The 6000-nt window shown below is 45.6% G+C and overlaps 1 protein-coding gene across 3 annotated transcripts in view; it reads left to right on the top strand.

Moving 5' to 3' along the window:
• Positions 1–4863: 4863 nt before the first annotated feature.
• The window catches only part of CNTN5 (contactin 5), a 1172720-nt gene continuing 1171583 nt past the window's right edge, over positions 4864–6000 (top strand). For all 3 annotated transcript variants that reach the window (XM_059721130.1, XM_059721133.1, XM_059721132.1), the window contains exon 1: positions 4864–5234. The gene's annotated coding sequence lies outside the window, so the exon portion shown is untranslated. The remainder of the gene's footprint in view (positions 5235–6000) is intronic.

Raw genomic sequence — 6000 nt, 5'->3', positions numbered from 1 at the left:
TAGCAATGGGCACCTACATCCAGGCAGTCACCAACTCACAGGATTTCCCCACCTTGCTTCAGTTGGCTGAATGACAGTCACCTGAATATACTTCTTTCAATGCTCAATGGAGAGGAAGTGCTGATGTTCCCAAAGCCTGGCTGGGAATCTATTTTTTTATACGCAGGCTTTGTTGGTAGCTATGATCTCCAGTTCATTAATTAGCTGTTGCAGCTAAGATGCTATATGGCAAGCTCTGAATTGTCTGCCATTTGCAGAGGACCTGAAGAATTATCTACCAAGTTCAGATAGACTTTTTAATGATCTTTTCCCTACAACATTATCTTACTAACATTATACTTATGTAGAATATAGAAACAAAAAGCTAACACAACAGAAGTTCAGTGCACACAAACTGCTTTCAAAATAGCTGACACTGGTTTAAGATAAACCTGTCTGAATGTAGTATCGGACTTAACTGATTTAGGTTAAATTGGTTTATTGAACTTCTGTCCCAGATCCCCTCCAGAATCAAGTTAATTCACAGTCCCCCAACATCCCAGGATGCTTTGCATCTCCCCTACAAACCCTCCCCCTCAGGGCAGGCAGGCTAGCCTTGGCCCAAGCTGTCTGCTGAAACAGAGCAGGGAGCGTGCTCTTGGGTTCCCTTGTTTTTGGCCAGAGCCACTGCAGGGATGTGGTTGCATTTCCTGAATCAAAAGTGAATGCCTGTTCACTTGCTTACAGGTTCAATCTACCCAACTTAGACTAACTTGTAAAGATTGAATCGATTCAGGCTCAGGCTTTTTGACTCTCTGCACTTAGCCATAAAGGGTGTCTGTGCACGAACACAGAGCCTGCTCCAACATGCTGTAATTGCAGCCCATTTGATTACTTGAGTCTGCTGGAGTGTGGTAATTACCGTGCTCCAGCAGCGTCCTGCATCTCGTGTATCAGTGTTCCAGCACTTCAAAATGGTGGTGGGGGCGTTTGAACTGAAGCTTATTGAATGAGTTTTAGTTCAAGTGTTTCCGCCACCATTTTGAAGCACAGAGACGCTGACATATGAGATGCTGTGGTGCTTTAATTAGAAAGGTTCTCTCAGATATCCTAAGGGATTTCACAAGCAGTGATCGCCTTTAAAGTTGCATTCAAATGAGAAGGGTCATGTGCTTGCAGTCGCAAAAATAGTAGCAGCGCAAATTTGTGCCACAGCACCTGCCCCTGCACATGTGCTTTCTTGCAGGACACATTGTCCCCTTGTAGGCAAACTGCCCGTGCACAGCTCCTCCTGGCTTCTGGTGTGCTGCCTTTAAGGCTCATTCAATGAGCTTCAGTTCAAATGCCCCCACCACCATTTTGAAGTGCAGGGACACTGATACACGAGATGCAGGACGCTGCTGGAGCACAGTAATTACCACAGTCCAGCAGACTCCAACTGAGCTCCACATGCCGCATGGGGGGCTGGCTGGGGCACAGGGTGCCTCAGTGCGGGTCTAGATGGCAGGCAGCCCCTGTGCTGAGGCACCCTGCACCCCAGCCAGCTGGGGAGTAGTATGTGGAGACGGGGGAGCAGGCAGCTCTGGTTTGCTTGCTTCCATCTCCATGTGCCTCGGCATGGGAACTCCACAGTGGAGCCCCTACACTGAGACATACAGAGACAGGGCTTTGTTCTGCTTTTTATCATGGAGGGTTTTTATTGCTATTGAGAAATTTTGGTAGCAAATTTGGCCCTCACACTGCAAATTAGCAGTGCCGCACATAGTTTAACATGTAATGTGTGCAGTTTGTGGTGCAACAAACCACATGTGCCTGCATGTTTGAATGTGGCCTAAGATGCTATTCTGCACTACCCACATTTCTCAGAGGAACTACAGTATCCTATAGTTAGAAGATATACTCAGTTTGAAGACTGACATTTGCCAGATATTCACCACAGTTATCACAAAGAGTTCCCAGCAAAAGCAGGGCAAAGCCTGAATCCTTTGGCCTAGGACACAGACAGGCACACTGATGCTGCAATGGAAAAAAATCTTAGGTTATTGAATAAATAACTTTGTTAGTGAAAGCTTTGTTGTCAGTGGTTTTTAACTTTCGTCTTTTCTGTTTTGCTTCTATTCAGGAAGCAGTTAGGGAGCAATAGCACTTCAATCAGGAGACTCTTCTTCTTCCTTAAAATTATAGCAACAAATCTTGATGATAATACTGTTGTTAAGACCATACCTCTGTTTAGCTGGAAAATGGAAAGAGAACACATTTGGTTCAGCTAAAATAGAAGAGGGGATGAATAAAAGGTAAACTTTTGCAAGACAAATAGTAGAAAAGCTTTGAGAAAACTCAGATACTGCAGATGTGCTGCATCTGTTTGCTTGCCCACTGGGGACACTGAGATAAAGAGATTAAGACATTTACACAAAGATGGTTAGACAACTAGATCAGATAAGCAAACTGACAGCTAAGTAGAGGTAAGGGATGTAATAGTAGTATTAATAATAATAAATATTGACACAATACACCACAAAAATATTTAACGTTAAATTTATATGCCACAAAGTAATAAGTAAACGTATAGAGGCTGAGGAATAACAAATCAAATCATGAATGGTTCTGACCTTGAAATGTTGCAGACGCACAAGTGAACTTTTTAACAGGATGTCTTAAAAATGTGTGTGATCCTTCACTGTGCTGTGAGGAAGAAACTGGTATTCCTACCTGTACTCTCCATAGAACCTATTCTTTGTATGCAAGGAGGTATAACTGGTCCCTGTAAAAAAGGCTGTAGAAATACCAGTAGAGTACTTTTTAGTTAACTAAAGTGTAAAAATGATGGAAGTAAAAAAGGCTGGCATTTAAAATGAACTGAAAATATTATGCTTCTAGAAAGTTAAGTCTAAGTTTAAAAAGAGTATAAAAGCAAAATAATGCTTCACATAGTATATTTCAGGTTTAATTTATGGCACCTGTTAAAAATCTGCTCTGTAAACTTCACCAGAGGAGATAAAGGCCACAAGCCTAGCCCTCATCACTTTTTAAAAAAGTCTTTACTTATCTAAAAACCATTTACACCTGTAAAAACAAATAAGTACCACTAAAAGCAAATCTTTGCAAATAATGCTTCACTGTTGTCATAAATAAATGTATTTTTCCATACTGTACTTATTAGTAAAATGCTTCTAGCTTTAACATTGACACTGGAAATATTGAGAAATGGAACCTCATGAGTTATTCATAAAATCAGAATTAATGCAGTCACTATTTCTGGCTTCTGATTAAATGCTGGCTTGTAACCTAGTAACACTGGAAATAATGACCAGATGATCACATTCTATGAATTGAGTCAATGAAGAGAGGCTCTGATATGTCAAATTGCAGTATTATTTGCCCAGCAGAAATATACCTAGATAGCTGTGGATCAGTTGAGGGAGACAGTGTTCCACTGTATGGGAAAGTATAGTAAGACAAAGTATGTTTCTAAATCATGGCTTTGCTCACACTCTTTAGAAATACGGAAGGTAATGAAAAATGAAAAAGGTAGGTAATGAAAAAATAAGAACGAACACAATTAATACTAAAATGAATGGAAGTAATAGGCATGGAGTATATATTTATATATTCCATGCAGCTAATCCTTACTGATATTATTATGCAGAATTCATTCAAAAAATGATGTTGTGGTTGCAAATCCTCTGACCCCATGCAGTAAACAACACCCCCCCCCAAAAGTATATAAAACCACGTGTCGCTCACCAGTGATGACCTATCTTGATAAAGACTATAATATAAAAGATGATTATGTGCCTCAGGAAACCAAACTCATATCTCCACGATTTAAGACGTGGGTTTTGTGGGGAGAGGAGTGGATGGGAAATGCTACGGATCTAAAACACGGAGGGGATGTTTACCAGTTTGACAGCAAACACAGAAAATACCTGGGAATAACCAAATAAATAAATAAGACCATCCATCCATCCTAGGCTGGAATCTTCCTGAACGCCTAAAACCAGCTTCTAAGTGTATAAGCCACTGAAATGGAGTCACTGAAGCAGAGAAAAAGCTGGAAGAGTGGGGAAACTAGACAACAGTCACTCAGTTAACACACGAAGAAAAAAGAAAAACCTAATTACTAGCCAAGGCAAAAAAAAAAAAAAAAGAAAAGAAATAAAAAGTATAGAAGGGCAGAGGAGCATTAAATGTTAAAGCAGAAAGTTGTCTTTGCCACAGACAAAAAGAGGGATTAAAATCCGCCTGGTTCCTGAGGGTAGCCATTAAAAGCACATACTGGGAGTATGTACTACATATATGGATGAGTGAGGAGAAGCAGAGGAACATAGGAAAGGCTCGTTTTAATTAAGGACAGAGCTGCAAGATGAAGCGTGCGGCCCTGGCCCTGGCAGGCGGCTCTGCTTCGTGCGCCTCCGTGCCAATTAGCGCCCGGCCGGCAGCGGCGCCACGTGGGAAGCCCCAGCACCAAAGAGCCCCCTGCCCTGGCCTGCCCCACCAGGGCCACCACACCCGCCACCCGGGGATGCGCCTCTGGCTCCTCCCCCCAGCCCAGCCCTTGCACCCTGCAGGGATCAGAGCGGGCTCCGAGGGGGAAATCAGACGGGAGGGCCAGGGGCCACGGGCTCGCGGAGGCAAAACAAGGTGTGTGTGGGGAGGGGGGATGCGGAGTGTTGAGATGCAGAGAGAAAGCCGGTCAAAATAATAATAATAATAATAGCAATACTAAAGGGAAGCAGCCCTGTCGCGAGGGTAGCGGACACGGGCTGCATGCAGCTCTGCAGCCAGAGGCAGCGCGCGCGCCACACAGGCATGGTGCGTACACACGCGCGCAGACGCGCTCCCCCCGCCCGGCCGCCGGGGAGGACACAGCCAGTGAGCGGCGGCGGGCGCGGGGGGAGCGCCAACACATTGGAGGAGACGGAGCTGGAGAGAGCACCGGCGAGCAGAGGAGGCGCTTCACCCCTCTGCCGATATAACCACAGCCCGAGTCGGGGAAAGTGCCAGAGCCCGGCAGCGAAGTGCTAGGAAATAAAGCAGCCAGGCAGGCGTGGCGAGGATGCCTGCACCTGTATCCCTCCGGCGCTGAGACGCGGGCGCGGCGGGGAGCTCGGAGCACCCCCCCCACACACACACACACACTCCTCGGCGGGGCTGAAACAACTCCTCGGTCCCTCACACCCGCAGCCCGGGCAGCGCAGGATGGGAGCCCGGCCCTGAGAGGCAGGGGAGAGAGAGACCCCGTCCCCGCGGCGGTAAGTGGCTCTGCCTCCCCCCGGCCGCGCGCTGGTCCCACTCCGGAGCGTGTTCAGGTGATGTGTTTGAGTCTCCATCGCGGCGGCAGCCCCCTGGAAGCAGCCTGCTGGGAAGCCAGGGATGGGGGAAGGATGCCAAAGACTCCGCTCGGGTTTTCTCTTCTTTAAAAAAAAGAAAAAAAAAATCTGAAATGAAAATGGTCAACCTCACGAAAAAGAAAAGTTGGAGGGGATTTGTTGTATGGTTTGAGGGGCTGAGTTGTGGAGGGCTGCTAGAAGGAGCACACATAACGATGCTGGGAGAAGAGTACCTCTTTGCATGTGCTAATTTCCTAGGCTTTGGAGAGATTATATTGGAGGGCGAAGCAGAGGGTAATCCAGTGTGTTGAGCTGGCAGCTGATTGTCGTGCTGAAAATCAGCAGCGAGGGCATGAAAGTTGAGTTGTAGTGAAGTTGGGAATGATGCTTGGCTTTGGGATAAACAAGAGCCCCTGAATTAGAGGAGTGTTGTGCCTAAAGTGCGTTCCAGCCATTGTCAGCCTCAAAAGCAGATGGACTAGCATAAAGATGCGCTGATTTTTCTTTCCTTCTTTGCTGATAAAGGCACTGGATAAGAAAACTATGTGGCATGTTTATGAGCAGGCTTGAAGAGGAACTGAGAATTATTCCTGTAACATGCAGCAGGGTATTGTGTTTCTAAGATTTTTATCTCAGAGAGGATCAGCATCCATTAGGCCAGATACATTTATTCCGATTTTTACTTTTA

This window comes from Alligator mississippiensis, chromosome 1 (genome assembly GCF_030867095.1).
Source record: "Alligator mississippiensis isolate rAllMis1 chromosome 1, rAllMis1, whole genome shotgun sequence".
In the NCBI taxonomy this organism is placed as follows: Eukaryota; Metazoa; Chordata; order Crocodylia; family Alligatoridae; genus Alligator; species Alligator mississippiensis.
This window is presented reverse-complemented; position numbering and strand designations above follow the sequence as displayed.